Consider the following 12,696-nt stretch of genomic DNA (forward strand, 5'->3'; position numbering starts at 1 on the left):
GAGAGAGAGAGAGAGAGAGAGAGAGAGAGAGAGAGAGAGAGAGAGAGAAGGGGGGGCAGCTGACAGGGCACCACTTGTCATTCTAAACTCCTGTCTTGCAATAAGGCGAGAATAGTAAGCAAAAATGTTGGAATTTGATCTTTATCTGGTAATTTGTGTGTTTTTGGTGCGTTTTGGACGTGTAGGAAAATTAAAGAAGTGTATTTTTATTTTATTTTTATTTTTATTTATTTATTGATGTATTTTATTTGTTCTTTGTCTGTTTATTATGTGGATATTCTTGTTTGTTCGTTCGTTGGTTTGTTTTCTTCTCGTTTTCAATTTTTTTTTTTTTTTTTTTTTTGCCTAATTGGTTGAAAATTATGTAGATATTGTTTTTTTATTCTGATTTATTCATCTTACACATCTTTACCATAAATACTATTCTCTCTCTCTCTCTCTCTCTCTCTCTCTCTCTCTCTCTCTCTCTCTCTCTCTCTCTCTCTCTCTCTCCAGACCGAAATCCAACACTGATCATCATTTTTATTTCCTTACAGAGAAATCACGAGTTTTTTTTCTTTATTCTTTTTTTACATTCTTTTTTTATTCTTTTTTTATTCTTTTTTTCAACGCAGAAGAATCGATTTTCCGAATCAGTGGGTAGAGGCGAGGCGGCGGTGTTGCTAAGAGTCATTTTCACCCTTGAGTGCGGCTGTGTGGCGCCACCTGTCTTCCCTCCCTCCTCCCTCCATCCGTCCTTCCCTCCTCCCCCTCCTTCTCCTCTTCTCCATCTCCCTCCTTCTCTCCTCCTGTTCTCCATTTCCCTCCTTCTTCTCCTCCTTTTCCCTTTCTCTCCTTCTCCTCTTCTCCCTCTCCTTCCTCCTCCTCTTCTCCCTTTCCCTCCTTCTCCTCTTTCCCTTCTCTCTCCTCCTCCTCCTCCTCCTCCTTCCTCTTCTCCATCTCCCTCTCTCCTCCTCCTCCTCCTCCTCCCCCTACCCTACTTCAATGCCTTCCGATAGCTGGAAATCGTGGTGTATTTGAATTTGTGCCTTATTTTCTCCTGCCATTTGGTTTATTTTGGTTTGTTTTTACGAATTATGGTTTCTTGTTGTCTGGAATTTTGGTTTCTGTTTGAGATTATTGGTGGGAATTTTTTTATATAGATTTTTTTTTTAATTTTTCGTTTGTTTATTTTTGTTCATTGTTATTTTTTTCTGTCTATTACTGTTTTTTTTCTGCTTGTCTGTCTGTCTGTTTGTCTGTCTGTCTGTTTGTTTGTTGTGTGTGTGACTAACTGTTTGTGTGTGTTTGCCTATGTATATTTATGCCTTTTTGTTTGTCTGTCTGTCTGTCTGTCTGTCTGTCTGTCTGTCTGTCTGTCTGTCTGTCTGTCTGTCTGTCTGTCTGTCTGTCTGTCTGCCTGTCTGTCTGCCTGTCTGTCTTTTTGTTTGTCTGTCTGTTTGATGTGTGTGTGTGTGACTATGTGTTTGCCTATGTATATTTATGCCTGTTTGTTTGTTTGTCTGTCTGTCTGTCTGTCTGTCTGTCTGTCTGTCTGTCTGTCTGTCTGTCTGTCTGTCTGTCTGTCTGTCTATCTGTCTGTCTATCTGTCTGCCTGTCTCGTGCTCCGTGCGGTCTCTCAGAGGATGACGCAGCCCTGCCAGATGTCCTCTCTGCTGTGCTCTCTCTCTCTCTCTCTCTCTCTCTCTCTCTCTCTCTCTCTCTCTCTCTCTCTCTCTCTCTCTCTCTCTCTCTCTCTCTCTCTCTCTCTCTCTCTCTCTCTCTCTCTCTCTCTCTCTCTCTCTCTCTCTCTCTCTCTCTCTCTCTCTCTCTCTCTCTCTCTCTCTCTCTCTCTCTCTCTCTCTCTCTCTCTCTCTCTCTCTCTCTCTCTCTCTCTCTCTCTCTCTCTCTCTCTCTCTCTCTCTCTCTCTCTCTCTCTCTCTCTCTCTCTCTCTCTCTCTCTCTCTCTCTCTCTCTCTCTCTCTCTCTCTCTCTCTCTCTCTCAGCAGTGATTTCCCAGAAGGCTAGTGCGGTGTGTCACAAGGCAAGGAACGTCGCTCACACTTTGTATCGTAGACATGTGTAACTTTAGATGTGTGTGTGTGTGTGTGTGTGTGTAGTGGCGACTCTTATTTTTCCAGGCAAATTTGAATGTGCAGTGAATGTGGAGCTGCACTTAAAAACATCCTCGCTTTTAGGGGAACATCGTCGGTAGGAAGTGAGTGTGCAGTTTCTGGCGGGGAATATTTTGCGGGCTCAAGGGTGAGAGAGTAATACCTGTAATGCTTGCGGACACTCACTCGTTGCTGCAAAGTGTAACAAGTCGCCAGCATGCGGAAGTCAGGAGGCGGTACGAGTTATATCCTCAATCTAAAGTTGCATCGAGGAGGTCACTCAGTCAGACACACCACCGTCCGTCCCTACCGACCCCAGGAGAGAGGAAATAGATACAGGTAGACGCTCGAACACACACACACACATACACACAAACATAGTCATAACTCAAGTCTCTCTCGTCAGGTAATCCATGTTTTTTTTTTTTTTTTTTTTTTTTACCTGAGAGGAGTTATAGTTGAAGGTGTGATGGATGTGCGTTCCTGCAGGATACACACGCTGAAGGGGAACGCTGCTCACTCACTCTTGTCTTCTATTCTGTGGTAGCGTTGCGCCTCGTCATCGCGTGCAAGATATACTGCAAACGTTTACTGCCTCGTTGACACCCGCACACTGAGGCGCTGGAGGAGGGAGGGAGCAGCGAAAGGCTCCTTCCTACCTAAGGCGGGATGACTTACTCTTCTGCTGCCATCATTTACCTGAGACGTGATTTCAGGTGTTCGATTAATGCGTGACGTTTCTTTGTCTTAATCGAGGTGAAGTGTTTAGACTACAAAATTGGTATATTTCACGTGTATTTGATTCAAGTACTTTATGATTCGTTAGGGAAGGGAATAGACGTGACTTCAAGTAATCATTCGATGTGTAAATTGAGGAGATATATTTACCACGAAAAAAAATTAACATATTCCACGTGTAAGGAAATGTCCCTGAAAACATGAAAAGAGAGACCAATAGATACAACTCAGCGCTCCTTCACACTATATAGATAAAAACAACTCTTAAGCTAATGTCCATGAACGTTTGTGAAAAGAAAGACCTTGGCGCTCCTTGACACTATATAGATAAAAAGCTAATGTCAATCAAAAATATATGAAAAGAGAGACTATTAGATATTACTCAGCGCTCCTTGACACTATATAGATAAAAACAACTCTTAAGCTAATGTCCATGAAAGTTTGTAAAAGAGAGACCAATAGATATTACTCAGCGCTCCTTGACACTATATAGACAAAAACAACTCTAGTTAACTGATGTGCGCTTAACGGCACTTAACTCGGTCGGTTTGTTACAGGGAGTCTCAATCTAAGAAGCAAACATGACGTGCTGTTTATTGACGTAGAAATAGAAAGTGGAGAGCTGCGAGGTTCTGATCTCCCCACAGCCCCTCACTGCCTCCCTGTGCTGGCCTTGTTGCCTGGCCGCTCGCCACGCTCACCTGGCCAAGCTGACACCCCTCTTGGCACACCTGAGGGACGCCTTTGCTTTTTGTTGCTCTTCGTCAGCGCCGCCTGCCGATAATTTATGCAAGAGTTACCGGCACCAGGATATCACAAAAGAGGCTACATTTTCTGCTACTGCTGCTACTACCACCACTACTGCTACTACTGCTACTGCTACTACTACTACTACTACTACTACTACTACTACTACTACTACTACTACTACTACTACTACTACTACTACTACTGATAATAATAATAGTAATAATGATAATAATAATAATAATAATAACAATAATAATGATACTGCTACTGTTACTGTTACTGTTACTGTTACTGTTACTACTACTACTACTACTACTACTACTACTACTACTACTACTACTACTACTACTACTACTACTTTTGTTAGCATTTCTTCATTGATTTATTACTTTTTCTTTACTTTTGCTTGTTTTTCTTTATCAATTCAATTTTCAACTCTCTTTTACTTCCTTTCTTTTTTTTCCTTCATGAGTTTCAGTGTCTTGTTGCTTCACTGTTTGAATCTTTCTTTGGGGTTTGTTATAGAGTCCCTTACAGTTTCATGGAGGTGCTTAGAAGCGTTTCCTTATTGTCTTTTTTAATATTCAATTTTTTTTTTTGGCTATTTTCATCGCTACACCAACGTAATTCATAGTCAGCCTCACTCACGTCTTGTTTCCGGGTGCTTCTACGTTTTTTTTTTTTTTCTATCATTATTACAGCTACATTTCCTACACTCACTGTTTCCTCCTTGCTTTCTATTTCCTCGTCTTTTTTTTATCACCATACATTTTCCGGGTCCTTCGCTTTTCTGTTTTTTTTTTTTTTTTTTTTTTTTTTGTCATTATCACAGCTAAATTTCCTACACTCACTGTTTCCTCCTTGCTTTCCTATTTCCTCGTCTTTTTTTTTTCTCATCGCCACAGTCACCACCATACATTTTCCGAGTCCTTCTTCGCTTTTCTGTTTTTTTTTTATTTTGTCATTATCACAGCTAAATTTCCTACACTCACTGTTTCCTCCTTGTTTTTCTATTTCCTCGTCTTTATGTGTCCTCGTCACCACAGACTCACTCACCATCATACGCTTACTTTCTCCTGTTTTTTTTTTTTTTTTTATTTCTTTTCATCTCTATCTTTACCGTCATTACAATTTGTTACTTAAATTCACCTTTTCCTCATTGTTTTCCATTTCCTTGTGTTTTGTTTGTCACCTTCACTATCATCATTATTCTTGCCTCGATTCCTTTTTGTCTTTTCTTGCTTTTTCCTTATTTTCCTCGTTTTCTTCATTTTTTTTCTATAACTACTTTACCGACATTCATAAGTTTTTTTTTCTATTTTTTTTATTTTTTTTTTTTAGTTTGTTTGTCACTATCATACATGTTTTATCCTCGATTTTCATGTTTTTTTTTTTCTTTGTTTATTTTTGCTGATTTCTTTCATCATTTTTACATTCAATTTGTCTTACATTCATAAAATCTTCCTTTCTTTGCACTTCCTCTAGTTTGTCATCACCATACCACGTTTGTTTTATTTATTTTTTTCTTATCTTGTATGTTTTCTTCTATAAAATCTCTACAGCTAATTTCCCTACATTCATAAAATTTTCCTTTGCTTTAGATTTCCTTAAAATTATCACCATAAACATTTTACCCTCGTTTCTTCTTGTCTTTCCTTCTTTTTTTCATTACTCTTGATTTCTTCTTTATCATCCTTACATCTACTTTCCTAACATTCATAAATACTTCCTTTTCTTTACATTACCTTAAATTTATCACCACCATACACATTTTACCCTCATTTCTTCTTGTTTTTTTTTATTTTCCTTGATTCCTTCTTTGTAATCTCTACATTTAATTTACCTACATTCATAAAAATTTCCCTTTACTTAACCTTACCTTAAATTCATCACCATACACATTTCACCCTCGTTTCCTCCAATCCCTTTTTTTTTCTCTTTCTCACTTTTTTCGTTTGTTTTTGTCACCACTTTGTATGACAGCGGAGAGAATGGCTGAACGCTCCACCGCCGCGCCCTTGAGGTGATTACAGAATAACACAACAGCGACTCCTCCATCACAGTCATTCCCCAGCGCCATTAAGACACACGGCGGAACCACCACAATGAAACATATCCACTGTCACTGCGCCACAAAACGAGCCATAACAATAACCAGTCACAATATCAGATGCAATGACGCTTTATCCTCTAAATGCTTCAGAGAGAGAGAGAGAGAGAGAGAGAGAGAGAGAGAGAGAGAGAGAGAGGGGGGAAGGGAGGGGAGGAAATCACCAAGAAAATATACGAATAATACATAAACAAAACGAAGATTCAGAGAGAGAGAGAGAGAGAGAGAGAGAGAGAGAGAGAGAGAGAGAGAGAGAGAGAGAGAGAGAGAGACAGACAGACAGACAGACAGACAGACAAACAAAGAGATAGATGAATAAACCAAGTAAGAGAAACAGAGACAAACTATAAAACCACCAAGAAAAATGAAAAAATACTAATAATATATAAAAAAGAATCAGAGAGAGAGAGAGAGAGAGAGAGAGAGAGAGAGAGAGACCAGAGAAAGAGAGACAGAGAGACATACCAGAAATCACAGTGAAGGTCTCAAGTGATGGGCCTATAAATGACTAGGGCGACAACAGGCACCACTGGGGACAAAGGATCTGGTCACGCCGGAGTCCCATTTTAGGAGACCACCTGCTGGCGAGACCTATTGATCCCCATACCTCCTGCTGGGGCCATTTGTGTGCGGTCTGTACGGCAGCGGCGAGTGGTCTGAGTGGTGGTGTTATGGTAGCTAACTTTTGATCTTCACTCTCTTTTGATTTTGTTCTCATTTATTTACTGTTCCCTTTTATTTTGAGTGGTTCGGGTAGAAAATTTGTTCTGTGTGATTTATATTCTCACTCTTTTTACCCTTTCAGTACTAGAACGCATTTTTACCATGAGTTTTAGTATGGTTAGTGGGGTTTTATTGATATTTGGAAGGGTCTATGGGGGTCAGAAGTCTAATGGCCACAGTCTCCGCTATTTCACTTCCGACATAAGTTTCTGAAGCTGTATAAAATCACGAAATAGTAAGCAGAATGAATGTGGAAACGCGTCATGGTAACTGAAGAGGTTACTATTTCTTGCATATTTACTGTTATCCACTGTCCTGATATTATTCTTATTTATTTACTGTTCCCTTTTTAATCTTAAGTTGTTCTCGTAGCAAATTTGTGGTCTAGTTTATAATCTCACTCTTTTATTTTGTTTTATTTATTTATTTATTTTGTTTTATTTATTTGCTTATTTTTTTGCTAATTTACTTTTATCCACTCTCTTGATATTATATTTATTTATTTACTGTTCATTTTTTTTATAATTTTTTAGTTATTCTGCTAGCAAATTTGTGGTCTAGTTTATATTCCCACTCCTCTAATATATCTTGCTAATCTACTCTTATTTTCACTCAGGTATCTTCGTATCCTCCTACTAATTTACACTTATTTTCTTAAAGTCATCAGTTTTATCTTTAATTTCCCCACCTGGTCACCTGTTTATCTCTTCATCTCCGTGGCAGTTCCTAATCAGCGTTGGACACCTTTCGTTACTGCTAATTAACCACCTGTGGATACCTGTACACACCTGCACTTAGTTACCCGAAGCATGATCTAGTTAACTGGTAACCTTCACTGGAGATTGCAACAGAGAGAGAGGAGATGGCCGGGCGAAGGGGGTAAGAGTCGGTACGTGATAATAAAAGGGAGGAAGGGAGACGTGGGCATGTGGGAGAGAGGTTAACTGCCTCCTCTTAAGGTCATCATTGCCCCTGTGTTTGTGTAATGTCTCGCCTCCCTTCCTCGCTTCCTTGGTAGTCCCTCGATGCGCCGCTGCAATTAGACTTCCCTGTGACGGATTGTGACGCACTTCAAGAACGGCGGGAAATGACGTTTCTAATCGCATTTCTCCTTTATACGTCGTCAAACAGCGCTCTTTATTGCCGTTTTGTTGCCTTCAAGTACAGAGCAGGCGATTCCCTCCAGATCAAAGCGCAGCCGCCTACCACCACCATCACCCCAGCCACCACCATCATCATCATCATCACTGCCGCTGTCTCCATTACCATCATCATCTTCATCGTGTTCATTTTCATTCTCTTAATTGTCTCCTGCGTTTGTAATGACAGGTAATGTGCTTCCTGTTATGTTTTCTTCTTTTTTTCTTGTTTTTCCTCTTTTTGTCTCGTCGTCATTCCAGTTTTCTTCTTCGTCTGGTCTGTAGTTAGTTGTAAAATGGAAATATGTGGAAGTTTTACGCATGTTGGTGATGTTGTAGACACGAGGGAGAATTAGGTGACTATGTGTGTTTTTTGTTGTCATCCTGTCTTCTCTCTTCTTCTTTTCTATCTTCCTCTTTCATCTCTCTTGTCTTTTTCTTCTGTTTTTTTTTTCTTATATTTTGTTGTAATATAGGTATGTCATATTTTTATTTCATTCTTTTCTCTTCTTCTTTTCTATCTTCCTCTTTCATCTCTCTTCTTTTTCTTCAATGTTTTTTTCTTATATTTCATTATAGTATAGTCATTCTCTATCGAGGGTTTTTTTTTTTTTTGAGATCAGTGTTTGATTTTCAGTTTTTCTCTCATTTGTAAGTGAATATGCATCATTAATAGACTTTTTTCCTTATCTTTATATATTCATTTCCTTTTTTATTCACTTTGGCTTTTATTTCGATGTATGTAAATTACTGATAGTTTTTTTTTTCAATGAACATATAAATATTTTCAGTTTCCATCTTCTCGTTGATTTGTGAATGAGCGTAAACTCTTATTAAATTCTTCCTCCTTATGCTTGTCTACTTACCGTTAGTTTACATTTTCTCCTTGATTTGTGAATGAAAGTAAATTATTGATATGATTTTCTCTTTCTCTTGTTTTCTGCTCCCGTGCTTAAGAGAAACGTGATGAAATAGTTTGTTGAAATAGAGGAAGAGATTATAAATTCGAAGAAGAAGTAAAATTAAAATGAAAGAATATAAACCTCTCTTCTTTACTGTTTTATGCTCCTGTGTTTATTAGAAACGTGATGAAAAAGACTTGAAATAAAGGAAGAGAATATAAACTCGAAGAAGTGGAAATAAAATGAAAGGATACAAGCCTAAACATTTAAAAGGGATAGAGCTTTACAGAATCTACATAAAGATTAATGAAGACTACGTGAGGAAATTCATAATGGACAGAACTGAGGATGACTTAGAAAAGAAAGAAAATATAAAGTAGGAGAAATAATATGAGTGAGGACTTAAGACAAGTGAAATGGCCTGACGATGAGAAGAAAGACAGGAAATTAGAGACAGTTAAAGTGAGCCGTAGAGATAACAAGAAAAAAAAAAGAACACTTATATAAGGAAACAAACTCATTAAATTAAAGAGGAACAAAAAAGAAAACCAAGTAAATCATGACTGAAAAAAAAGACAAACAGGTAAATAAGAAGATTGGAAGCGCGCAAGACGAGTAAGATTTCTGAGTAAGAGTTAGTAAGAGGAGAAAGAAGTGTGGCTAAAAGTCTGTCAGTGAACGAAGAGGCATGAAGTTCTTAAGGAGGAGCGTGATTAAAAGTTTGTAAGCGTGGCTGGAAGTTTGTAATGAGAACAAGAGGTGTGGCTAACAGCTTGTAAGAGAAGGAAGAGGCTAAAAGTTTGTGAAATTAGGAGAAGCTGCGACTAAACCTTTGTGATAAGTGGATACTGGTAAAAGTTAGCAAGAGAAAATGGCGGGGATGGAAAGAAGGAATGGGCATTTGAGTAGAGGACAGAGTGGAAGTGCGTAAGCGAGGCAGGCACAAAGAATGAAGGGTGAGACATTATTTAAAGTAGATAATGAAAGAGAAAATGATCCTTAACCCCTTCAGAACAGGGAGACATTTATACCTTGAGATTTGTGTACCATTAGACCATTTTATTGACATTAGGATGGATGTATGGAAGTCAGAAAATTAATAGCCACAGTCTTCACTATATTAATCCCCTCTATAAGTTTCTGAAGCTGAGTAAAACAACCAAATAGTAACCTGAATGAACATGGAAACGCGTCATGGTACTGAAGGAGCTAAGCAAGTGATGGGTAGAAAAGAATGTGAATTTGATTATAGAGCCGAGTAACCGAAGAGAGTGTATGAGAGTATAAGAGTGTAAGATAGGCGGACATTCAAAATAAAGGATGACACTAAACATTTGAGATATTGCCAGAGAAAAGGGCGTAGATGGGAGGAAGTGAGCAGAGGACTGAGGGATCCAAGAGTGTGGGAGTGTGTATGAGAAAGGCGGACACTCGGAATGAAAAGACTAAAGTAGATTTTGGCAGAGAAAATGGTGTAGAAAGGAGAGAGGAGAGTGCGCATGAGCAGAAGACTGAGTGACCTAAAAGAGTGCAAGAGTGTAAGAGTGTGAGAGTGTAAGCGAGGCGGGCAATCAGAGTAAAAGTCCCGCACGTAGAGGAGATGAGAGTTGCAGAGCACATGATGGGCGCGGCGGCAGGTCCCCGTCAGGAGTGGTGAGGGCAGGACGCCGCCAGGGGCTGCAGGAGGGCGGGCATTAAATCATCCCCGCAGCTGCTCCAGAATTATACATCGACGAGCCCTTAAAAGCAAAACAACAGTAAGAGACCACTTAAAATTTAACAAGACTGCGCATTCCACCTCCAGGAGATTAGCACAACCCAACCTGCAGAGGTAAAGCGCCTTGTTACTGACGTTAATGCGATAAATCATTATGGGGGTGAAGGGTGCGGCTACCCATCCCCCCCATACCATCTCCCCGTCACCCCATCCCTCTCCCTCATCCCTGAACATTTCCCGTCTCGTCCCCATCATCCCGCGTCCCTCCCCGTCCACCCCTTCAGGTAATTACGCCGTGCCTTCCCTTGTTAGCTTGTTAGCGGACAAAACCACCGCTTTGTGCTAAGTGCAGGTCCAGGTGACCAGGCCGGGAACTCTTAATATGAGCAATGGTTCACCAGAGAGGAAGGAGGAGAGATGAGAGAGAGACGGGAGGTGGAGGAAGGAGGGAGGGGCGGCGGGGGTAGCGGCCATTCCAACTACACCCGGCATTAACGACCGTCGTGTGTGTCTCACCTAACGAGCCTCACTTGTTTCCTTCTGGGGAGTTAACTATCATGAGCTGGCAATTACGGCGAGTCATTAGTGCGGTGCTCCGGCGATAAATATGCGAGCTTCTGACAGGTCTGGGCGAGCGGCGGCCTCATTAGTAATTCCGGCCGGCCCAGTGACACCAGTTTACATTGCAAAAAGACCAATTATTGTCCCTGTGAAAGTCATAATTGCTTGTTATTATCTCGCCGGCCGCTTAGCACTATCGCTGGGCCAGGCCACGGCTTAGTCTCTCCTTTTGTATGGTAATGGCGGTGGTTTTGTTGCATAGTGATGATGCAATTATAAGAGCAATTATCCCAATTAGTCCCCGGTGACCCTGAGTGCACGGTGCATGTGGAGTGCCTCAGTGATGGAGTGAGGCAGGGCGGCTGGCAGGGAGGGGAGGGGCGGAAGGGTTGGGGAGAGTGTCTGAGTGTAAGGGGCAGCAGGGTAGGGGATGTGGATGGGGAGAAATGGTGAAGGAGGAAAAGAGAGTGTTTGTTGTAAGGGTAGAAAGGTGGAAGGTAGCGGGGGGAGGGCATGAGGAAGGGAGAAATAGGGCCTGGCGTTAGGGTGGCAGTGTTGGGGATGTGGAGGGCTGGAAAAGGTGCAGGAAAGAAAGAGTATTTGGGAAGGAGGTAGGGATCTGGTAGGAACAGTAGATTGAGAAAAGAAAGAGAGATTGCAATAGAAGAAGGGAGGCTAGATGTAAGATAGACTGGATGGAAGGATAAAGATACCTAACAAGGGAGAGAAAGAAAGACAGAAAGTGGATGAGAATAAGATACAGGCTAGCAAAAATGAGAAAAAAAATGTCAGTATTTAGTGTAACTACATGAATAAAAGAAAAAAAAGAAAAAAGACTCGTGCTTGTAGTAAGACAGTTGGATGGAAGAGCAGAGGTAGTGTCTTAGGGAAGGAAAGGAAGGGAGCAAGTCTGACAAGGAAGTGAGAGTGTCTGAGAAGGAAATGACAAGAGTGCATGTCTGGTAAGGAAGTGGCAGACTCTTAGGCAGGGAAATGAAAAAGGCAAGTCTGGTGAAGGAGTAGTAGAGTGTGATATGGAAGGAAAGGAAGAGGGAGAAGGTTTGAAAGGGGAGAAGGAGGTAAAGAAAGGGTGAAGGATTTTGTTTTCTCTTTTTTCATCGTTTTTTTAATGTTTTTTTTTCAGTCAGTTATTTTTCTTCTTTTTTTATATTGTTTTTATCATTTTATACTATTTTTATTTGATTTTTCTTATAACTGAACTGTTTTTTTTTTCTTTTTTTTCTATTATTTGGTAGGAACGGGCAGGTAAGGTGAGGTGAGGTAAGGCAAGGTGAGGCAAGGAAATGGTGACAGTAAGATGGAATGAAATAATTTTGTTGTGTCGTGAAAATAAAGACTCATACAGACTGATGAAAAATAAAGCTGGAATGATAAAGAAAACAAGATTCATGTACATCTATAAAGAAATAGAAAAAAAAACAGACTGATGAAAAATAAAGCTGAAATGAGAAAGAAAGCAAGATTCATTCACACCTATAAAAAATAGAAAAAATAAATATTGAGTGGTTTAGAAAAATTAAAAGATTCATTTAAACTAATAAAAAAATAATAAAATTTGAATGGTGAAGAAAATGAGAGAAAAATATCAATGCAAATTGACATAAAAAAAAATACTGAGTGAGAGAAAATATTAATAAAAAAAACATGATGAAATGAAAATAAAAGAAAAAAAATGACTTAAGGAAAACCAAATGAAAATAGTATAGAATTATAAAAACAATATATGAAAAATAAAATATAAATAATTGACTAAAAAAAACACTAAGAAAATATAAAAAAAAGAGAAAACAAAACACAATTACGAAAAAGATAAACAGGAAAAATAATAAATAAACAATAAATAAACAATCTTCACCCCTTTACCTGCAACACAAATGACACTTAAGGTAAACTAAACACAAACCTACAGGTAAAAAAATAAACACTTAAAAAAAAACACACG

Source organism: Portunus trituberculatus, chromosome 25 (genome assembly GCF_017591435.1).
Source record: "Portunus trituberculatus isolate SZX2019 chromosome 25, ASM1759143v1, whole genome shotgun sequence".
Lineage (NCBI taxonomy): Eukaryota > Metazoa > Arthropoda > Malacostraca > Decapoda > Portunidae > Portunus > Portunus trituberculatus.